Consider the following 26,349-nt stretch of genomic DNA (forward strand, 5'->3'; position numbering starts at 1 on the left):
GTGGTGGTAAGGGATGTGACGGGGTGGTTCTGGTATAGACTAATATATTGTTTCTGTTAACTTAACATGGTTTGTTTATTCATTCACTCACCATGTCACTCAATCACTATGTCACTCAATCACTATGTCACTCAATCACTATGTCACTCACTCACTATGTCACTCACTCACTATGTCACTCACTCACTATGTCACTCACTCACTATGTCACTCACTCAATCACTCACTCACTCTGTCACTCACTCACTCTGTCACTCACTCACTCACTCAATCACTCACTCTGTCACTCACTCACTCTGTCACTCACTCACTGTGTCACTCACTCACTGTGTCACTCACTCACTGTGTCACTCACTCACTATGTCACTCACTCACTGTGTCACTCACTTATTCACTCACTGTGTCACTCACTCACTCACCCACTCAGTCACTCACTCACTGTGTCACTCACTCACTCACTCACTCACTCACTCACTCACTCACTCACTCACTGTGCCACTCACTCACTCACTCACTGTGCCACTCACTCACTCACTGTGCCACTCACTCACTCACTCACTCACTCACTGTGTCACTCACTGTGTCACTCACTCACTCACTCACTCACTCACTCACTCACTGTGCCACTCACTCACTCACTCACTCACTCACTCACTGTGCCACTCACTCACTGTGTCACTCATTTACTCACTCATTCACTGTGTCACTCACTCACTCACTCACTCACTCACTCACTCACTGTGTCACTCGCTCACTCACTCACACACTCACTCACTCACTCACTGTAATGATGCTCTTATTTTAGTTTTTCACAGCATGACCAAAGTTTCCAATGTTAATGTTTCCCCTCCCCCAGTTTTATAAAGATTATAGATACACACTTTGTCCATACCACCTTGTCATGGTGAACCTTTCTGTGACATCAGTTACCACCCCGTCACGGGGTCATTTTGTTAAAAACGTATGTAATAGAAAATACATTTGAAATAAATTAATGTTGAATGATGTTCTTGTTGTGTGGACTAATCAAATAAATGTAAGTTTATTTGTATTTTTTAAGTGTATTCGTATGTTTTTGTACAAACAATGAGGCCATTGAAATGTCGAATTCATTTTTCAAGATTAAAAAACGAATAATAATTATTTAAATTAAATTATAGACTTTCTATTGATGGTTTCCATTGATGGTTTTCTTGTTTTACTACACAGATGGCATACATATTGTCCGTGACGGGGTGGTAAAAGAAAGACTTCTGTGCCAGAATAAAACTGATAATATTATTAACAATTTTGTACCTGAGCTGGGAAAATATGTTTTTTGGGAGGATTAACAATATATTTAAAGTTGTAAGTAAAAAAAATAAAGTTTGTTCTTAATGAAAATTTGGAAAATTGCAAAGTGGAAATGGCACCCGTTTCGTAGAATGACTCAACAGGTATTTCTTTTGTGCTCTTTATTATAAAAAAGTATCAATAAGTTCCTTAGGAACAACATGGTAACCTCAAAATGAGGCATTTGTCTCAAAATAGATTTATCTGAAAGTCTGAAAAGAAATATATATTAGAGCCCTGCATTTCAATCTTTTTACGCCCATTGGGTCGGGTTTCGGACCAATTTTAACATCACAGTTGATATGCGGCCAGGCCTCTGGATTTTTTAGGCTTCTCCACCTTTATATATATATATAATAATTTAATTAAAAGAAACGTTGAGACATTGATAAATTGTAAAAGAAAGACGTTTAACCTATCGCACGAGTCCACCACGCACATTTACAATGCACCTGTTGCAACGGTGTTTAGCGTCTCCGCCAGCAGCAGGACCTTCAACGCATCGGGGAATATGGAGAACTGAATAAAAACCTTAAATACTGTGCATAATCTATAAAAGACTTCTTTCGGTAGTCATGTAAAAAATGCGGTGTAAAGCCTTGAATTTTAATTGATGCATAGCGAATGTGTAAGGTAAGGCAACCTGCATGTTTATTTCGTTTCATGTTTATTTCGTTTTGATTTGATTCATTATTTTTCTGCACCCTGCCGCAACTGCAAGAAACAGAGCAGCTCCCCCTCCGCTTTTAAAAAAATAATGTGTTGAAAATAAACATTTAAACTAACATTGTTATATGCTGAAAAAATATATATTATATAGACGTTATTGTAGGCAAGTGAATTGTTGATTTGAGAGGCTCATTTGATCAAACAAGTCGTCAACATGACGTTAGCTGTCGGCCGCTAACCGCTTGTTCATTATCAAAAACCTTAATTTATAAAACAAAAAAGGCTCTAAAATAAATAAAAGATATTTTATAATTTTGACAGTTAAAACTGAAAGCTTTAATTGCTGCAATAGTCGTACAGCTGTAAGGAATCTGTGTAAGGAGTTATTTTTGTTATTTCTGCGGATTTCTTTTGCAAAATCTATGCGGAATTTTGAGGAATTATTTTACATGTTTTAAAAAGATCTAAGAGAATGGGAGCTGTGGATATTACAAAACAATAAAATATTTTATAATATAGGCCTATAAAATGTATATGATATTATATACATGGCTGTAAAGTGTAATAAAAATGCTGAAGTAAATAGAAGTTCTTCACTAAAAGAATGATCGAATAATAAATCGTGATCAAAAGATTAAGAACAACAATCGTGATACTCATTTTTCCAGAGATCTTGCAGCCCTAGTGTGGCAGTGTTGTATTTCATGAACACAGCTTTCACTTGGGGGAAACGGTTGAGAACTTCTAACTCTAAGCCCGATTTCATGTACTCAAGTTAGTACCTCCGAGTCTGCACTAAAGGCCATTGCATCATCCTCCTCCTCATCATCAAAAGAAAAAAGTCCTTCTCATTGGCGCTGCTTTGTCTCATTGCCTGATTTTAATAAATAAGAAATAAATTAAAGAAAACGATTCAGTTTCATATTTATGTTTAAATGAAATTTTTTTTGAAACATAAATAAACTAAATCGTTTTCTTTTATTTATTTCTTATTTATTAAATTCAAGCAATCGGTTGATAAAACATTGATTTAAATTAAGATACAATTAATACAAAACCAAAATTACTTTAGAGAAAGGTTTCTACAAAAACAAACTTAATAAAGTGGTCAAAATCATGTTTACCCACTCCGTTTGTCACCGGATATATTGCGCAAAATTATGATCTTATGCATGCTTTTCACTTTTCATATAATGAACATAGATTAAATACATTTTTTATTTATTTTATGTTGATTTTATGAAATATTTAATTTTATTTAATTTAATAAAATTTAATTATTTAATTTTTTTTATTTTTTTAAGATCTTCCAATGTCTATAACATTTGAATAATAAGTTCCTGTGTGGTCTGTGTTTAAAATTTAAAGGGACCGTTCACCTAAAAAGTAAAAAATTACTGAAATTATGTTGTCAGAATGTTTTGACAATCACCAAATACTCATAATGCTCAGTTTATGTGTGTGTGTTTTATGACATTCCTACATCCCAAATACAGCTACAATTAATAAAACTGATAATAGGTATGTTAGATTTATAACATTAATGTGTAAAAAAAATCAAGCATTGACAAGAGTCAATTGCATTAAGGGCCCTGAATACCTTATCATCCATAAACAAAACTGCTCAATGTTTTTGCCATCTACTGGCCTTGCATACATAAAACAGAGTTTTTAATTATCTTCGTTGATCTGTCCAAACACAGATATTTTTGACAGTATTGTCCTGCGTACGCAAAATATTTTCCTTTAAAGTACTGTTGTTGTGTATAAGTGCCCTCAGACTTATCTAATAATCAATCTTACATTTGATATCTGTGACTGAGCTGCTTACTATGGCAAGCCGTTTTAACTTTTATTCGTTGTGTTCTTGATATCAACAATTCAATTTTCACTAGTTAAAATTGTAATTCTTGACATCAGAAATGACATTTCTACTAGTAACAATGGCAATTCTTGATATCAACAATTACATTTCCACTAGTAACAATGGTAATTCTTCATATTAACAATTTAATTCTTCATATCAACAATTAAATTCTTGATATATGTAATTGTATTTTCACTAGTGAAATATCACCATAGGCTGCCATTCAAATTCAATTCTTGATATTAAGAATTACATTTCCACTAGTAACAATGTTAATTGTTGATATCAACAATTCAATTCTTGATATCAAGAATTAAATTATTGATATCAACAATCGAGTTCTTGATATCAAGAATTCAATTGTTACTAGTTAAAATGTCAATTCTTGATATCAATAATTCGATTGTCACTAGTAACAATGTTAATTTTTGTTATCTGAAATTGTATTTCTGATATCAATATCATTTCAGATATCTAAAATGGCTTTCTTACTAGTAACAATCCCATTCATGATATCAGAAATTAAAATTGTCACTAGTGACAATCGAATTATTGATATCAAGACTTAACATTTTAACTAGTAACAATTGAATTCTTGATATCAAGAATTGAATTGTTGATATCAAGAATTGAATTGTTGATATCAAGAATTGAATTGTTGATATCAAGAATTAACATTGTTACTAGTGGAAATGTAATTGTTGATATCAAGAACTGAATTGTTGATATCAAGAATTGAATTGTTGATATCAAGAATTGAATTGTTGATATCAAGAATTAACATTGTTACTAGTGGAAATGTAATTGTTGATATCAAGAACTGAATTGTTGATATCAAGAATTGAATTGTTGATATCAAGAATTGAATTGTTGATATCAAGAATTGAATTGTTGTATGGCAAGCCGTTTTAACTTTTATTCATTCGTAGGATATGAATTTGTGATATCAACAATTCAATTTTCACTAGTTATGTTGGCTTGACAAAGCCAACATACTGTTCTTCGATCTAAGCTTATTATTAGTGGTGCTTGCATTTATGCAAGGCATCACTATTACTATTCCTCAGGGATATTATTATTAGTGGTGCTTGCATTTATGCAAGGCATCACTATTATTATCTCTCATACTTATTAGTGGTGCTTGCATTTATGCAAGGCATCACTATTACTATTCGTCATACTTATTTTTCTTATTATTCTTTTTCTGGACACTTTTTCGGCGCGTAACTCGTCCCGCACCGTTTGCCGTAGTCCCATGAAAGAGGGCTCAAATCGACCGGATTATTGAGGAGAGGGGTGCTATGACTTTTATAAGCAATCGGGTGCAGGATTTTTGAAAGGGGGGCGAAAAACCACCCGAAAAATCCCATTGACTTAACATTGGGCCTAACTTTGACGGGTCATAGCTCTGCTCGAGGATTTTGTAGAAACATGTGGGTTATAACATTTGAAGAGGGTGGTAGACTCTGTAAGAACATACATCACATTGGGGTGTAAGCTGTACCCCTGGGGTGTAAGAGGCACCCAAAAGTGCCCCATTGACTTATAATGGGGCAGGAAACATGCCCATATAAGGACATAAAAAAGTTCCAGATGGGATATCTTCGCTTTACAATGTCGTAGAGACAAGGGGGTGGGCTCATTTTATTCAGACATCCAATCAGTCTATCAGGATAGTATCAGAGCAATTAAGCCACGCCCCTAGAAACCACTTTTAAGCACCCTAGCAACATAAAATTCAAACAGTTATATCTCGGCATCAGAACATCGTAGAGACACGGGGGTTGGAACGTTTTACTTGTGACTCAGAGTGTAATCAGTGGCCACATCATTGGCCACTCCCAAGCCACGCCCCTAGCAACCAAAATGAGCACCCTAGCAACATAATAAACACAGCCTTATATCCCCGCATCAGAACATCGTAGAGACACAGGGGTTGGACCGTTTTACTTGTGACTCGGAGTGTAATCAGTGGCCACATCATTGGTCACTCCCAAGCCACGCCCCTAGCAACCAAATACAGTACCCTAGCAACAGAGTAAACAAAGCCTTATATCTCCGCATCAGAACATCGTAGAGACACGGGGTTTGGACCGTTTGACTCATGACTCGGAGGGTAATCACTAGTGGATGCCAATTTTTTCCCTAGCAACCACATACAGTACCCTAGCAACAGAGTAAACAAAGCCTTATATCTCTGCATCAGAACATCGTAGAGACACGGGGTTTGGACCGTTTGACTCGTGACTCGGAGGGTAATCACTAGTGGATGCCAATTTTTTCCCTAGCAACCAAATACAGTACCCTAGCAACAGAGTAAACAAAGCCTTATATCTCCGCATCAGAACATTGTAGAGACACGGGGGTTGGACCGTTTGACTTGTGACTCGGAGGGTAATCACTAGTGGATGCCAATTTTTCCCCCTAGCAACCAAATACAGTACCCTAGCAACAGAGTAAACAAAGCCTTATATCTCCGCATCAGAACATCGTAGAGACACAGGAGTTGGATCGTTTTACTTTTGGCTTGGAGTATAATCATATATGTTCCCCAGAATTTTGCCACGGCAAGCACCACTCACATTTTCTTCAGGAAATGTACCTATCTAGTTATTAGTGGTGCTTGCATTTATGCAAGGCATCACTATTATTATCTTGCATACTTATTATTAGTGGTGCTTGCATTTATGCAAGGCATCACTATTACTATTCCTCAGGGATATTATTAGTGGTGCTTGCATTTATGCAAAGCATCACTATTACTATTGCTCATACTTATTATTATTTATTTATTTATTCTTATATCTGGACACTTTTTCGGCGCGTAACTCGTCCCGCACGGTTTGTCGTAGACCAATGAAACAGGGCTCAAACCGACCGGCTTGTTGAGGACACGTCTGCTATGACTTTTATAAGCGATCGGGTGCAGGATTTCCGAAAGGGGGGCGAAAAACCACCCGAAAAATCCCATTGACTTAACATTGCGCCCAACTTTGACGGGTCATAGCTCCGCTCCAGGATTTTGTAGAAACATGCGGGTTATAACATTTGAAGAGGGGGGTAGACTCTGTAAGAACATAGATCACAATGGGGTGTAAGTTGTACCCCTGGGGTGTAAGAGGCACCCGAAAATTCCCATTGACTTATAATGGGGCAGGAAACATGCCCATATAAGGGAATAAAACAGTTCCAGATGGGATATCTTTGCTTTACAGTGTCGTAAAGATAAGTGGGTGGACTCATTTTACTCAGGCATCCAATCAGTCTCTCAGGATACTTACATAGGTATAAGCCACGCCCCTAGCAACCACTTTTGAGCACCCTAGCAACACAAAATTCAAACAGTTATATCTCGGCATCTGAACATCGTAGAGACACGGGGGTTGGACCGTTTGACTCGTGACTCGGAGTGTAATCATTATGGGTTGCCAATTTTTTCCCTAGCAACCAAATACAGTACCCTAGCAACAGAGTAAACAAAGCCTTATATCTCCGAATCAGAACATCGTAGAGACACGGGGGTTGGACCGTTTGACTCGTGACTCGGAGTGTAATCATTATGGGATGCCAATTTTTTTCCCTAGCAACCAAATACAGTACCCTAGCAACAGAGTAAACAAAGCCTTATATCTCCGCATCAGAACATCGTAGAGACACGGGGGTTGGACCGTTTGACTCGTGACTCGGAGTGTAATCATTATGGGTTGCCAATTTTTTCCCTAGCAACCAAATACAGTACCCTAGCAACAGAGTAAACAAAGCCTTATATCTCCGAATCAGAACATCGTAGAGACACGGGGGTTGGACCGTTTGACTCGTGACTCGGAGTGTAATCATTATGGGATGCCAATTTTTTCCTTAGCAACCAAATACAGTACCCTAGCAACAGAGTAAACAAAGCCTTATATCTCCGCATCAGAACATCATAGAGACACGGGGGTTGGACCGTTTGACTCGTGACTCAGAGTGTAATCATTATGGGATACCCATTTTTTCCCTAGCAACCAAATACAGTACCCTAGCAACAGAGTAAACAAAGCCTTATATCTCCGCATCAGAACATCGTAGAAACACTGGTGTTGGACCATTTGACTCGTGACTCAGAGTGTAATCACTATGGGATGCCAATTTTTTCCCTAGCAACCAAATACAGTACCCTAGCAACAGAGTAAACAAAGCCTTATATCTCGGCATCAGAAAATCGTAGAGACACGGGGGTTGGACCGTTTGACTCGCGACTCAGAGTGTAATCACTATGGGATGCCAATTTTTTCCCTACCAACCAAATACAGTACCCTAGCAACAGAGTAAACAAAGCCTTATATCTCCGCATCAGAACGTCGTAGAGACACTGGGGTTGGACCGTTTGACTCGTGACTCAGAGTGTAATCACTAGTGAATGCCAATTTTTTCCCTAGCAACCAAATACAATACCCTAGCAACAGAGTAAACAAAGCCTTATATCTCCGCATCAGAAAATCGTAGAGACACGGGGGTTGGACCGTTTGACTCGTGACTTTGAGTGTAATCACTAGTGGATGCCAAATTTTTCCCTAGCAACCAAATACAGTACCCTAGCAACCGAATAAACAAAGCCTTATATCTCTGCATCAAAACATCGTAGACACAAGGGGGTTGGACCGTTTTACTTTTGGGTTGGAGTATAATCACATATTGTCCCGGGAATTTGCCACGGCAAGCACCACTTCACATTTTCTTCAGGAAATGTACCTATCTAGTTAGTGGTGCTTGCATTTATGCAAAGCATCACTATTACTATTCCTCAGGGATATTATTATTATTATTATTATTCTTATGTCTGCACGTTTTTTCGGCGCGTAACTCGTCCCGCACGGTTTGCCGTAGTCCCATGAAAGAGGGCTCAAATCGACCGGTTTATTGAAGAGATGGTGGCTATGACTTTTATAAGCGGTCAGGTGCAGAATTTCCGAAAGGGGGGCGAAAAACCACCCGAAAAATCCCATTGACTTAACATTGCGCCCAACTTTGACGAGTCATAGCTCCGCTCTAGGATTTTGTAGAAACATGTGGGTTACAACATTTGAAGAGGGTGGTAGGCTCTGTAAGAACATGGATCACAATGGGGTGTAAGTTGTACCCCTGGGGTGTAAGAGGTGCCCAAAAATGCCCAATGAAAAGTCAATGGGGCAAAATCCCATAGACTTACCATTGCAAAAATTTTGACGGGTCATAGGTCCGAGTGAGGATTTCATAGAAACATGTGGGTTACTAAATTAGAAGAGGGTGCTAGACTCTGTCAGGACGTCCCCCACAAGGGGGTGTAAGGTTACCCTAGCAACCATTTTGGGCACCCTAGCAACCTATCCCATAGACTGCCATTATAAAATGCCTAGATGGATATCTTTGCATCACAGTGTCACAGAGACATGGGGGTGGGCTCATTTTACTCAGGCATCCAATCAGTCTCTCAGGATCCTTAAATACGTACTAAGCCACGCCCCTAGCAACCACTTTTGAGCACCCTAGCAACATAAAATTCAAACAGTTATATCTCGGCATCAGAACGTCGTAGAGACACGGGGGTTGGACCATTTTACTTGTGACTAGGGGTGTAACAATTGGGCACATCAATGGCCACTCCCAAGCCACGCCCCTAGCAACCAAATTTGAGAACCCTAGCAACCAAATAAACAAAGCCTTATATCTCCGCATCAGAACATCGTAGAGACACGGGGGTTGGACCGTTTGACACATGACTCGGAGGGTAAACACTAGTGGATGGCAATTTTTTTCCCTAGCAACCAAATACAGTACCCTAGCAACAGAGTAAACAAAGCCTTATATCTCCGCATCAGAACATCGTAGAGACACGGGGGTTGGACCGTTTGACTCGTGACTTGGAGGGTAATCACTAATGGATGCCATTTTTTTCCCTAGCAACCAAATACAGTACCCTAGCAACAGAGTAAACAAAGCCTTATATCTCCGCATCAGAACATCGTAGAGACACGGGGGTTGGACCGTTTGACTCGTGACTCGGAGGGTAATCACTAGTGGATGCCAATTTTTTCCCTAGCAACCAAATACAGTACCCTAGCAACAGAGTAAACAAAGCCTTATATCTCCGCATCAGAACATTGTACAGACATGGGGGTTGGACCGTTTGACTCCTGACTCGGCATGTAATCACTAGTGCATGCCAATTTTTTCCCTAGCAACCAAATACAGTACCCTAGCAACAGAGTAAACAAAGCCTTATATCTCCGCATCAGAACATCGTAGAGACACGGGGGTTGGACCGTTTGACTCGTGACTCGGAGGGTTATCACTATGGGATGCCAATTTTCCCCCTAGCAACCAAATATGGTACCCTAGCAACAGAGTAAACAAAGCCTTATATCTCCGCATCAGAACATCGTAGAGACACGGGGGTTGGACCGTTTTACTCGTGACTCGGCATGTAATCACTAGTGGATGCCAATTTTTTCCCTAGCAACCAAATACAGTACTCTAGCAACCGGATAAACAAAGCCTTATATCTCCGCATCAGAACATCATACAGACAGGGGGGTTGGACCGTTTGACTCGTGACTCGGAGTGTAATCATTATGGGATGCCAATTTTTTCCCTAGCAACCAAATACAGTACCCTAGTAACAGAGTAAACAAAGCCTTATATCTCCGCACCAGAACATCGTAGAGACACGGGGGTTGGACCGTTTGACTCGTGACTCGGAGTGTAATCATTATGGGATGCCATTTTTTTCCCTAGCAACCAAATAGAGTACCCTAGCAACAGAGTAAACAAAGCCTTATATCTCCGCATCAGAACATCGTAGAGACAAGGGGGTTGGACCGTTTGACTCGTGACTCCGCGGGTAATCACTAGTGGATGCCAATTTTTTCCCTAGCAACCAAATAGAGTACCCTAGCAACAGAGTAAACAAAGCCTTATATCTCCGCATTAGAACATCGTAGAGACACGGGGGTTGGACCGTTTTACTTTTGGCTTGGAGTATAATCATATATGGTCCCCAGAATTTTGCCACGGCAAGCACCACTTCACATTTTCTTCAGGAAATGTACCTATCTAGTTATTATTCTTCTTTTTCTGGACACTTTTTCGGCGCGTAACTCGTCTCGCACGGTTTGCCGTAGTGCCATGAAAGAGGGCTCAAATCGACCGGATTATTGAGGAGAGGTGTGCTATGACTTTTATAAGCGATCGGGTGCAGGATTTCCGAAAGGGGCGCGAAAAACCTCCCGAAAACGTCCCATTGACTTTACATTGCGTCGAACTTTGACGGGTCATAGCTCCACTCGAGGATTTAGTAGAAACATGTGGGTTACAGCATTTGAAGAGGGTGGTAGGCTCTGTAAGAACATACATCACATTGGGGTGTAAGTTGTACCCCTGGGGTGTAAGAGGTGCCCAAAAGTGCCCTAATGGAAAGTCAATGGGGCGAAAATCCCATAGACTAACATTACGAAAAAAAATTGACGGGTCACAGGTCCAAGTGAGGATTTCATAGAAACATGTGGGTTACTAAAATTGAAGAGGGTGCTAGACTCTGTCAGGACGTCCCCCACAATGGGGTGTAAGGTTACCCTAGCAACCGTTTTGGGCACCCTAGCAACATCTCCCATAGACTGCCATTATAAAATGCCCAGATGGATATCTTTGCACCACAGTGTCATAGAGACATGGGGATGGGCTCATTTTACTCAGGCATCCAATCGGTTTCTCAGGATCCTTAAAGACTTACTAAGCCACGCCCCTAGCAACCACTTTTGAACACCCTAGCAACATAAAATTCAAACAGTTATATCTCGGCATCAGAACATCGTAGAGACACGGGGGTTGGACCGTTTTACTAGTGACTAGGGGTGTAACAATTGGGCACATAATTGGCCACTCCCAAGCCACGCCCCTAGCAACCAAATTTGAGCACCCTAGCAACCGAATAAACAAAGCCTTATATCTCCGCATCAGAACATCGTAGAGACACGGGGGTTGGACCGTTTGACTCGTGACTCGAAGTGAAATCACTATGGGATGCCAATTTTTTCCCTAGCAACCAAATACAGTACCCTAGCAACAGAGTAAACAAAGCCTTATATCTCGGCATCAGAAAATCGTAGAGACACGGGGGTTGGACCGTTTGACTCATGACTCGGCGTGTAATCACTATGGGATGCAAATTTTTTCCCTAGCAACCAAATACAGTACCCTAGCAACAGAGTAAACAAAGCCTTATATCTCCGCATCAGAACATCGTAGAGACACGGGGGTTGGACCGTTTGACTTGTGACTCGGAGGGTAATCACTAGTGGATGCCAATTTTTTCCCTAGTAACCAAATACAGTACCCTAGCAACAGAGTAAACAAAGCCTTATATCTCAGCATCAGAACATCGTAGAGACACGGGGGTTGGACCGTTTGACTCGTGACTCGGAGGGTTATCACTATTGGATGCCAATTTCCCCCCTAGCAACCAAATACAGTACCCTAGCAACAGAGTAAACAAAGCCTTATATCTCCGCATCAGAACATTGTACAGACATAGGGGTTGGACCATTTGACTCCTGACTCGGCATGTAATCACTAGTGGATGCCAATTTTTTCCCTAGCAACCAAATACAGTACCCTAGCAACAGAGTAAACAAAGCCTTATATCTCCGCATCAGAACATCGTAGAGACACGGGGGTTGGACCGTTTGACTCGTGACTCGGAGGGTTATCACTATGGGATGCCAATTTTCCCCCTAGCAACCAAATACGGTACCCTAGCAACATACTATACAAAGCGTTATATCTCGTCATCAGAACATCGTAGAGACATGGGGGTTGGACCGTTTGACTCGTGACTCGGCATGTAATCACTAGTGGATGCCAATTTTTTCCCTAGCAACCAAATATAGTACCCTAGCAACCGGATAAACACAGCCTTATATCTCCGCATCAGAACATTGTAGAGACACGGGAGTTGGATCGTTTTACTTTTGGCTTGGAGTATAATCATATATGGTCCCCAGAATTTTGCCACGGCAAGCACCACTCACATTTTCTTCAGGAAATGTACCTATCTAGTTATTATTATAATTATTATTATTCTTCTTTTTCTGGACACTTTTTTCGGCGCGTAACTCGTCCCGCACGCTTTGTCGTAGACCCATGAAATAGGGCTCAAATCGACCGGCTTATTGAGGAGAGGTGTGCTATGACTTTTATAAGCGATCGGGTGCAGGATTTCCGAAAGGGGGGCGAAAAACCACCCGAAAAATCCCATTGACTTAACATTGCGCCCAACTTTGACGAGTCATAGCTCCGCTCGAGAATTTTGTAGAAACATGTGGGTTACAACATTTGAAGAGGGTGTTAGGCTCTGTAAGAACATGGATCACAATGGGGTGTAAGTTGTACCCCTGGGGTGTAAGAGGTGCCCAAAAGTGCCCCATTGACTTATAATGGGGCAGGAAACACGCCCATATAAGGGAATAAAACCGTTCCAGATGGGATATCTTTGCTTTACAGTGTCGTAGAGATAAGTGGGTGGGCTCATTTTACTCGGGCATCCAATCAGTCTCTCAGACTCATCCCAGAGCTATTAAGCCACGCCCCTAGCAACAATTTTTGGCACCCTAGCAACATCTCCCATAGACTGCCATTATAAAATGCCAGGATGGATATCTTTGCAGCACAGTGTCATAGAGCCTTGGGGGTGGGCTCATTTTACCCAGACATCCAATCAGTCTCTCAGGATCCTTATTGAGGTATTAAGCCACGCCCGTAGCAACCACTTTTGAGCACCCTAGCAACATAACATTTAAACAGTTATATCTCGACATCAGAACATCGTAGAGACAGGGGGTTGGACCGTTTTACTTGTGACTCGGAGTGTAATAACTGGCCACATCATTGGCCAATCCCAAGCCACGCCCCTAGCAACCAAATATGAGCACCCTAGCAACCGAATAAACAAAGCCTTATATCTCTGGATCCGAACATCATAGAGACATGGGGGTTGGGTCTTTGGGTCATGTTAGCTTCATGCTAGCTTAATGCTAAGTCATACTAGCTTCATGCTAGTTTCATGCTAGCTTAATGCTAATTTCATAATAAATCTTGCTAACTTCACATTAAATCATGCTAGCTTCATGCTAACTTCATTTTAACTTCTTGCTAATCATGCTAACATCATGCTAGCTTCATGCTAATCATGCTAACATCATGCTATCTTTATGCTAATCATTCTAACATCATGCTAACTTCATGCTAATCATGCTTACATCATGCTAATCATGCTAGCCTCATGCTTATCATGTTAGCTTCATGCTAGCTTTATGCTAATCATGCTAACTTCATGTTAGCTTCATGCTAGCTTCATGCTAATCATGCTAGCTTCATGCTAATCATGCTAACATCATGCTAATCATGCTAGCCTCATGCTAATCATGTTAGCTTCATGCTAGCTTTATGCTAATCATGCTAACTTCATGTTAGCTTCATGCTAGCTTCATGCTAATCATGCTAGCTTCATGCTAATCATGCTAACATCATGCTAACATCATGCTAACATCATGCTAACATCATGCTAGCTTCATGCTAATCATGCTAGCTTCATGCTAATCATGCTAGCTTCATGCTAATCATGCTAGCTTCATGCTAGCTTCATGCTAATCATGCTAGCTTCATGCTAGCTTCATGCTAATCATGCTAGCTTCATGCTAACATCATGCTAACATCATGCTAACATCATGCTAGCTTCATGCTAATCATGCTAACATCATGCTAACATCATGCTAACATCATGCTAACATCATGCTAGCTTCATGCTAATCATGCTAGCTTCATGCTAATCATGCTAGCTTCATGCTAATCATGCTAGCTTCATGCTAATCATGCTAGCTTCATGCTAATCATGCTAGCTTCATGCTAGCTTCATGCTAATCATGCTAGCTTCATGCTAATCATGCTAGCTTCATGCTAATCATGCTAGCTTCATGCTAGCTTCATGCTAATCATGCTAGCTTCATGCTAGCTTCATGCTAATCATGTTAGCTTCATGCTAGCTTTATGCTAATCATGCTAACTTCATGTTAGCTTCATGCTAGCTTCATGCTAATCATGCTAGCTTCATGCTAATCATGCTAGCTTCATGCTAGCCTCATGCTAATCATGTTAGCTTCATGCTAGCTTTATGCTAATCATGCTAACTTCATGTTAGCTTCATGCTAATCATGCTAGCTTCATGCTAATCATGCTAACATCATGCTAACATCATGCTAACATCATGCTAACATCATGCTAGCTTCATGCTAATCATGCTAGTTTCATGCTAATCATGCTAGCTTCATGCTAATCATGCTAGCTTCATGCTAGCTTCATGCTAATCATGCTAGCTTCATGCTAGCTTCATGCTAATCATGCTAGCTTCATGCTAACATCATGCTAACATCATGCTAACATCATGCTAGCTTCATGCTAATCATGCTAACTTCATGCTAATCATGCTAGCTTCATGCTAATCATGCTAGCTTCATGCTAGCTTCATGCTAATCATGCTAGCTTCATGCTAGCTTCATGCTAATCATGCTAGCTTCATGCTAGCTTCATGCTAGCTTCATGCTAATCATGCTAGCTTCATGCTAACACAATGCTAACACAATGCTAATCATGCTAACATCATGCTAATCATGCTAATCATGCTAGCTTCATGCTAATCATGTTAGCTTCATGCTAGCTTCATGCTAATCATGCTAGCTTAATGCTAGCTTCATGCTAACTTCATGCTAATCATGTTAGCTTCATGCTAGCTTCATGCTAACTTCATGCTAATCATGCTAACATCATGCTAATCATGCTAGCTTCATGCTTATCATGCTAGCTTCATGCTAATCATGTTAGCTTCATGATTATCATGCTAGCTTCATGCTAACTTCATGCTAACTTCATGCTAACTTCATGCTAACTTCATGCTAACTTCATGCTAACATCATGCCAACTTCCTGATAATCATGCTAACATCATGTTAACTTCATGTTAATCATATTAACATCATGTTAGCTTCATGCTAATGATGTTCGCTTTATGCTAGCTTCATGCTAATCATGTTAACATCATACTACCTTCACGTTAATTATGCTAACATCATGCTAGCTTCATGGTAATCATACTACCTTCAATAAACAAAGCCTTATATCTCCACAACAGAACATCGTAGAGACACGGGGGTTGGACCGTTTGACTCGTGACTCTGAGTATAATCATACATTGCCCCCAGAATTTTGCCACGGCAAGCACCACTTCACATTTTCTTCAGGAAATGTACCTATCTAGTTATAATTATTATTCTTATGTCTGCACGTTTTTTCGGCACCTAACTCGTCCCGCACGGTTTGTCGTAGACCCATGAAAGAGGGCTCAAATCGACCGGCTTATTGAGGAGAGGTGTGCTATGACTTTTATAAGCGATTGGGTGCAGAATTTCCGAAAGGGGGACGAAAAACCACCCGAAAAATCCCATTGACTTAACATTGCGCCCAACTTTGACGAGTCATAGCTCCGCTCGAGGATTTTATAGAAACATGTGGGTTACAACATTTGAAGAGGGTGGTAGACTCTGTAAGAACATGGATCACAATGGGGTGTAAGTTGTACCCCTGGGGTGTAAGAGGCACCCGAATTTTTCCATTGACTTATAATGGGGCAGGAAACATGCCCATATAAGGGAATAAAAAAGTTCCAGATGGGATATCTTTGCTTTACAGTGTCATAGAGATAAGTGGGTGGGCTCATTTCACTCGGGCATCCAATCAGTCCCTCAGGATCATCCCAGAGCTATTAAGCCACGCCCCTAGCAACAATTTTGGGCACCCTAGCAACATCTCCCATAGACTGCCATTATAAAATGCCCAGATGGATATCTTTGCACCACAGTGTCATAGAGACATGGGGGTGGGCTCATTTTACTCAGGCATCCCATCAGTCTCTCAGGATCCTTACATAGGTATTAAGCCACGCCCCTAGCAACCACTTTTGAGCACCCTAGCAACATAAAATTCAAACAGTTATATCTCGGCATCCGAACATCGTAGAGACACGGGGGTTGGACCGTTTGATACGTGACTCAGAGTGTAATCATTATGGGATGCCATTTTTTTCCCTAGCAACCAAATACAGTACCCTAGCAACAGAGTAAACAAAGCCTTATATCTCCGCATCAGAACATCGTAGAGACACGGGGGTTGGACCGTTTGACTCGTGACTCGGAGTGTAATCATTATGGGATGCCAATTTTTTCCCTAGCAACCAAATACAGTACCCTAGCAACAGAGTAAACAAAGCCTTATCTCTCCGCATCAGAACATCGTAGAGACACAGGGGTTGGACCGTTTGACTGGTGACTCAGAGTGTAATCACTATGGGATGTCATTTTTTCCCTAGCAACCAAATACAGTACCCTAGCAACAGAGTAAACAAAGCCTTATATCTCCGCATCAGAACATCGTAGAGACACGGGGGTTGGACCGTTTGACTCGTGACTCAGAGTGTAATCACTTTGGGATGCCAAATTTTTCCCTAGCAACCAAATACAGTACCCTAGCAACAGAGTAAACAAAGCCTTATATCTCCGCATCAGAACATCGTAGAGACACGGGGGTTGGACCGTTTGACTCGTGACTCGGCGTGTAATCACTATGGGATGCCAAATTTTTCCCTAGCAACCAAATACAGTACCCTAGCAACAGAGTAAACAAAGCCTTATATCTCCGCATCAGAACATCGTAGAGACATAGGGGTTGGACCGTTTTACTGGTGACTCAGAGTGTAATCACTATGGGATGTCATTTTTTCCCTAGCAACCAAATACAGTACCCTAGCAACAGAGTAAACAAAGCCTTATATCTCCGCATCAGAACATCGTAGAGACACGGGGGTTGGATTGTTTTATTTGTGGTATGGAGTATAAACACATACTGTCCCCCGAAATTTGCCACGGCAAGCACCACTTCACATTTTCTTCAGGAAATGTACGTATCTAGTTATTATTATTCTTCTGGTCCACACTTTTTCGAACTGTAACTCCTCCTAGAGCTTTCAAGCTACACCCACAAAACTTAACAAAACTTTTAAGACTGGTACGTAGATTTATGCTATGACTTTTATAACTGATGGGACCTACCGAATTCCTAAACGGGGCGCTCAAACACCCCAAATTTTCCATTGACTTAACATTACGACCAACTTTGACGGGTCATAGCTGCGAACGAGAAATTTGTAGAAACTTGTGGGTTATCACAGTTGAAGAGGCTGGTAGGCTGTGTAAGAACATACATCACATTGGGGTGTAAGCTGTACCCCTGGGGTGTAAGAGGCACCCAAATTTCCCCATTGACTTATAATGGGGCAGGAAACATGCCCATATAAGGGAATAAAAGTGGCCCAGATGGAATATCTTAATTTTAGAGTGTCGTAGAGACATGGGGGTGGGCTCATTTTACTCAGGCATCCAATCAGTCTCTCAAGATCGTCCCATAGCTATTAAGCCACGCCCCTAGCAACCATTTTTGGGCACCCTAGCAACTTATTCCATAGACTGCCATTATAAATTGCGCAGATGGATATCTTTGCAGCACAGTGTCGCAGAGACATGGGGGTGGGCTCATTTTACTCAGGCATCCAATCAGTCTCTGAGGATTCTTATCGAGGTATTAAGCCACGCCCCTAGCAACCAAATATGAGCACCCTAGCAACATAATAAACAAAGCCTTATATCTCTGGATCCGAACATCATAGAGGCATGGGGGTTGGGTCTTTTGGTCATGTTAGCCTTATGCTAGCTTCATGCTAAGTCATACTAGCTTCATGCTAGTTTCATGCTAGCTTTATGCTAATTTCATAATAAATCTTGCTAACTTCATGCTTATTCATGTTAGCATCATGTTAGCTTCATGCTAATTCATGTTAGCATCATGCTAGCTTCATGCTAATTCATGTTAGTATCATGCTAACTTCATGCTAATTTATGTTAGCATCATGCTAGCTTTATGCTAATTCATGTTAGCATCATGCTAGCTTCATGCTAATTCATGTTAGCATCATGCTAGCTTCATGCTAATTCATGTTAGCATCATGCTAGCTTCATGCTAATTCATGGTAGCATCATTCTAGCTTCATGCTAATTCATGTTAGCATCATTCTAACTTCATGCTAATTCATGTTAGCATCATGCTAGCTTCATTCTAGCTTCATGCTAATTCATGTTAGCATCATGCTAGCTTCATGCTAATTCATGTTATCATCATGCTAGCTTCATGCTTATTCATGTTATCACCATTCTAGCTTCATGCTAATTCATGTTAGCATCATTCTAGCTTCATGCTAATTCATATTAACATCATGCTAGCTTCATGCTAATTCATGTTAGCATCATGCTAGCTTCATGCTAATTCATGTTAGCATCATGCTAGCTTCATGCTAATTCATGTTAGCATCATGCTAGCTTCATGCTAATTCATGTTAGCATCATGCTAGCTTCATGCTAATTCATGTTAGCATCATGCTAGCTTCATGCTAATTCATGTTAGCATCATGCTAGCTTCATGCTAATTCATGTTAGCATCATGCTAGCTTCATGCTAATTCATGTTAGCACCATGCTAGCTTCATGCTAATTCATGTTAGCATCATGCTAGCTTCATGCTAATTCATGTTAGCATCATGCTAGCTTCATGTTAATTCATGTTAGCTTCATGCTAATTCATGTTAGCATCATGCTAGCTTCATGCTAATTCATGTTAGCATCATGCTAGCTTCATGCTAATTCATGTTAGCATCATGCTAGCTTCATGCTAATTCATGTTAGCATCATGCTAGCTTCATGCTAGCTTCATGCTAATATATGTTAGCATCATGCTAGCTTCATGTTAATTCATGTTAGCATCATGCTAGCTTCATGCTAATTCATGTTAGCATCATGGTAGCTTCATGTTAATTCATGTTAGCATCATGCTAGCTTCATGCTAATTTATGTTAGTATCATGCTAGCTTCATGCTAATTCATGTTAGCATCATGCTAGCTTCATGCTAATTCATGTTAGCATCATGCTAACTTCATGCTAATTCATGTTAGCATCATGCTAGCTTCATGCTAACTTGATGTTAGCTTCATGCTAATCATGTTAGCTTCATGCTAGCTTCATGCTAATTCATGTTAGCAACATGCTAGCTTCATGTTATTTCATGTTAGCATCATGCTAGCTTCATGCTAATCATGCTAACTTGATGCTAGCTTCATGCTAATCATGTTAGCTTCATGCTAGCTTCAGGCTAATCATGCTAGCTTTATGTTAAATCAGGCTAGCGTCATACTTAAACATACTAACAGCCAGATAGCCTACTAAACTAAACTTCTGTCAAACCATTTTTAACGTTCAGGCCAGGCTTTGTCAAGCCAACATAAAGTTTGTCAACAAACTTTTCTATCTAGTTAAAATTGTAATTCTTGATATCAGATATTACATTTCTACTAGTAACAATGGCAATTCTTGATATCAACAATTACATTCCCACTAGTAACAATGTTAATTCTTGATATCAGCAATTTAATTCTTGATATCAACAATTAGATTTCCACTAGTAACAATGTTAATTCTTGATATCAGCAATTGAATTGTTGATATCAAGAATTTAATTCTTGATATCAACAATTCAATTCTTGATATCAGCAATTCAATTCTTGATATCAACAATTCAATTCTTCATATCAACAATTAAGTTATTGATATCTGTAATTGTATTTTCACTAGTGAAATATCACCATAGGTTGCCATTCAAATTCAATTGTTGATATCAAGAATTGAATTGTTGATATCAACAATTAACATTGTTACTAGTGGAAATGTAATTCTTAATATCAAGAATTGAATTTGAATGGCAGCCTATGGTGATATTTCACTAGTGAAAATACAATTACATATATCAAGAATTTAATTGTTGATATGACGAATTGAATTGTTGATATGAAGAATTAAATTGTTGATATGAAGAATTACCATTGTTACTAGTGGGAATATGGCAAGCCTATGGCAAGCCGTTTTAACTTTTATTCGTTCTGTTCTTGATATCAACAATTCAATTTTCACTAGTTAAAATTTTGATTCTTGACATCAGAAATTACATTTCTACTAGTAACAATGGCAATTCTTGTTATCAACAATTACATTTCCACTAGTAACAATGTTAATTCTTCATATCAACAATTTAATTCTTCATATCAACAATTCAATTCTTCATATCAACAATTCAATTCTTGATATATGTAATTGTATTTTCACTAGTGAAATATCACCATAGGCTGCCATTCAAATTCAATTCTTGATATTAAGAATTACATTTCCACTAGTAACAATGTTAATTGTTGATATCAACAATTCAATTCTTGATATCAAGAATTAAATTATTGATATCAACAATCGAGTTCTTGATATCAAGAATTCAATTGTTACTAGTTAAAATGTTAATTCTTGATATCAATAATTCGATTGTCACTAGTAACAATGTTAATTTTTGTTATCTGAAATTGTATTTCTGATATCAATATCATTTCAGATATCTAAAATGGCTTTCTTACTAGTAACAATCCCATTCATGATATCAGAAATTAAAATTGTCACTAGTGACAATCGAATTATTGATATCAAGACTTAACATTCTAACCAGCAACAATTGAATTCCCGACATCAAGAATTGAACTGTTGACATCAAGAATTGAACTGTTGATATCAAGAATTGAATTGTTGATATCAAGAATTAACATTGTTACTAGTGGAAATGTAATTCTTGATATCAAGAACTGAATTGTTGATATCAAGAATTGAATTGTTGATATCAAGAATTGAATTGTTGATATCAAGAATTGAATTGTTGATATCAAGAATTGAATTGTTGATATCAAGAATTAACATTGTCACTAGTGAAAATGTAATTCTTGATATCAACAATTGAATTTGAATGGCAACCTATGGTGACATTTCACTAGTGAAAATACAATTACAGATATCAATAACTTAATTGTTGATATCAATAACTTAATTGTTGATATCAAGAATTGAATTGTTGATATCAAGAACTGAATTGTTGATATCAAGAATTGAATTGTTGATATCAAGAATTGAATTGCTGATATCAAGAATTAAATTGCTGATATCAAGAATTAACAGTGTTACTAGTGGGAATGTAATTGTTGATATCAAGAATTAAATTGCTGATATCAAGAATTAACATTGTTACTAGTGGGAATGTAATCGTTGATATCAAGAACCGCCATTGTTACCAGTAGAAATGCAACATCTGATATCAAGAATCACAACTTTAACTAGTGAAAATTGAATTGTTGATATCACAAATTCATATCCTACGAATGAATAAAAGTTAAATCGGCTTGCCATACAAGCCGTTTTAACTTTTATTCATTCGTAGGATATGAATTTGTGATATCAACAATTCAATTTTCACTAGTTAAAATTGTAATTCTTGATATCAGATATTACATTTCTACTAGTAACAATGGCAATTCTTGATATCAACAATTACATTCCCACTAGTAACAATGTTAATTCTTGATATCAGCATTTTAATTCTTGATATCAACAATTACATTCCCACTAGTAACAATGTTAATTCTTGATATCAGCAATTTAATTCTTGATATCAACAATTCAATTCTTGATATCAACAATTCAATTCTTGATATCAACAATTCAGTTCTTGATATCAACAATTCAATTCTTGATATCAACAATTAAGTTATTGATATCAACAATTAAGTTATTGATATCTGTAATTGTATTTTCACTAGTGAAATGTCACCATAGGTTGCCATTCAAATTCAATTGTTGATATCAAGAATTACATTTTCACTAGTAACAATGTTAATTCTTGATATCAACAATTCAGTTCTTGATATCAACAATTCAATTCTTGATATCAACAATTCAATTCTTGATATCAACAATTCAATTATTGATATCAACAATTCAGTTCTTGATATCAAGAATTACATTTCCACTAGTAACAATGTTAATTCTTGATATCAACAATTCAATTCTTGATATCAACAATTCAATTCTTGATATCAACAATCGAGTTCTTGATATCAAGAATTCAATTGTTACTAGTTAAAATGTTAAGTCTTGATATCAATAATTCGATTGTCACTAGTGACAATTTTAATTTCTGATATCATGAATGGGATTGTTACTAGTAAGAAAGCCATTTTAGATATCTGAAATGATATTGATATCAGAAATACAATTTCAGATAACAAAAATTAACATTGTTACTAGTGACAATCGAATTATTGATATCAATAATTGACATTTTAACTAGTAACAATTGAATTCTTGATATCAAGAACTCGATTGTTGATATCAATACTTTAATTCTTGATATCAAGAATTGAATTGTTGATATCAAGAATTAACATTGTTACTAGTGGAAATGTAATTCTTAATATCAAGAATTGAATTTGAATGGTAGCCTATGGTGATATTTCACTAGTGAAAATACAATTACATATATCAAGAATTTAATTGTTGATATGAAGAATTGAATTGTTGATATGAAGAATTAAATTGTTGATATGAAGAATTACCATTGTTACTAGTGGGAATGTAATTGTTGATAACAAGAATTGCCATTGTTACTAGTAGAAATGTAATTTCTGATGTCAAGAATCAAAATTTTAACTAGTGAAAATTGAATTGTTGATATCAAGAACACAACGAATAAAAGTTAAAACGGCTTGCCATATGGCAAGCCGTTTTAACTTTTATTCATTCGTAGGATATGAATTTGTGATATCAACAATTCAATTTTCACTAGTTAAAATTGTAATTCTTGATATCAGATATTACATTTCTACTAGTAACAATGGCAATTCTTGATATCAACAATTACATTCCCACTAGTAACAATGTTAATTCTTGATATCAGCAATTCAATTCTTGATATCAACAATTACATTCCCATTAGTAACAATGTTAATTCTTGATATCAGCAATTCAATTCTTGATATCAACAATTCAATTCTTGATATCAACAATTCAATTCTTGATATCAACAATTAAGTTATTGATATCTGTAATTGTATTTTCACTAGTGAAATGTCACCATAGGTTGCCATTCAAATTCAATTGTTGATATCAAGAACTACATTTTCACTAGTAACAATGTTAATTCTTGATATCAACAATTCAATTCTTGATATCAACAATTCAATTCTTGATATCAAGAATCACATTTCCACTAGTAACAATGTTAATTGTTGATAGCAAGAATTCAATTCTTGATATCAACAATTCAATTCTTGATATCAACAATCAAGTTCTTGATATCAAGAATTCAATTGTTACTAGTTAAAATGTTAAGTCTTGATATCAATAATTCGATTGTCACTAGTGACAATTTTAATTTCTGATATCATGAATGGGATTGTTACTAGTAAGAAAGCCATTTTACATATCTGAAATGATATTGATATCAGAAATACAATTTCAGATAACAGAAATTAACATTTATGGCAAGCCGTTTTAACTTTTATTCATTCGTAGGATATGAATTTGTGATATCAACAATTTACATTGTTACTAGTGGAAATGTAATTCTTAATATCAAGAATTGAATTTGAATGGTAGCCTATGGTGATATTTCACTAGTGAAAATACAATTACATATATCATATGGCAAGCCGTTTTAACTTTTATTCATTGTGTTCTTGATATCAACAATTCAACTTTCACCAGCCAAAATTGCAATTCCTGACATCAGACACCACACCTCCACTAGTAACAATGGCAATTCTTGATATCAACAATTACATTTCCACTAGTAACAATGGTAATTCTTCATATCAACAATTTAATTCTTCATATCAACAATTAATTTCTTCATATCAACAATTAAATTCTTGATATATGTAATTGTATTTTCACAAGTGAAATATCACCATAGGCTACCATTCAAATTCAATTCTTGATATTAAGAATTACATTTCCACTAGTAACAATGTAAATTGTTGATATCAACAATTCAATTATTGATATCAAGATTTAAATTATTGATATCAACAATCGAGTTCTTGATATCAAGAATTCAATTGTTACTAGTTAAAATGTTAATTCTTGATATCAATAATTCGATTGTCACTAGTAACAATGTTAATTTCTGTTATTTGAAATTGTATTTCTGATATCAATATCATTTCAGATATCTAAAATGGCTTTCTTACTAGTAACAATCCCATTCATGATATCAGAAATTAAAATTGTCACTAGTGACAATCGAATTATTGATATCAAGAATTAACATTTTAACTAGTAACAATTGAATTGTTGATATCAAGAATTGAATTGTTGATATCAAGAATTGAATTGTTGATATCAAGAATTGAATTGTTGATATCAAGAATTAACATTGTTACTAGTGGAAATGTAATTCTTGATATCAAGAATTCAATTCTTGATATCAAGAATTCAATTCTTGATATCAAGAATTTAATTGTTGATATCAATAATTGAATTGTTGATATCAACAATTCAATTCTTGATATCAAGAATTAACATTGTTACTAGTGAAAATGTAATTCTTGATATCAACAATTGAATTTGAATGGCAACCTATGGTGACATTTCACTAGTGAAAATACAATTACAGATATCCATAACTTAATTGTTGATATCAATAACTTAATTGTTGATATCAAGAATTGAATTGTTGATATCAAGAACTGAATTGTTGATATCAAGAATTGAATTGTTGATATCAAGAATTGAATTGTTGATATCAAGAATTAAATTGCTGATATCAAGAATTAACATTGTTACTAGTGGGAATGTAATTGTTGATATCAAGAATTAAATTGCTGATATCAAGAATTAACATTGTTACTAGTGGGAATTTAATTGTTGATATCAAGAATTGCCATTGTTACTAGTAGAAATGTAATATCTGATATCAAGAATTACAATTTTAACTAGTGAAAATTGAATTGTTGATATCACAAATTCATATCATGCGAATAAATAAAAGTTAAAACGGCTTGCCATAATATCAAGAATTGAATTGTTGATATGAAGAATTGAATTGTTGATATGAAGAATTAAATTGTTGATATGAAGAATTACCATTGTTACTAGTGGAAATGTAATTGTTGATAACAAGAATTGCCATTGTTACTAGTAGAAATGTAATTTCTGATGTCAAGAATCATAATTTTAACTAGTGAAAATTGAATTGTTGATATCAAGAACACAACGAATAAAAGTTAAAACGGCTTGCCATAAACATTGTTACTAGTGACAATTATGGCAATGGAATTATTGATATCAAGAATTAACATTTTAACTAGTAACAAATGAATTCTTGATATCAAGAACTCGATTGTTGATATCAATAATTTAATTCTTGATATCAAGAATTGAATTGTTGATATCAACA

General features: G+C 37.2%; 1 protein-coding gene across 1 annotated transcript in view; it reads left to right on the forward strand.

The window, feature by feature from the left end:
* LOC129437571 (complement C2) overlaps positions 1–26,349 on the forward strand; it is a 139,090-nt gene that overhangs the window by 43,766 nt on the left and 68,975 nt on the right. The window lies entirely within an intron of this gene.

The sequence above is a fragment of the Misgurnus anguillicaudatus genome, chromosome 24 (assembly GCF_027580225.2).
Source record: "Misgurnus anguillicaudatus chromosome 24, ASM2758022v2, whole genome shotgun sequence".
Classification (NCBI taxonomy): domain Eukaryota; kingdom Metazoa; phylum Chordata; class Actinopteri; order Cypriniformes; family Cobitidae; genus Misgurnus; species Misgurnus anguillicaudatus.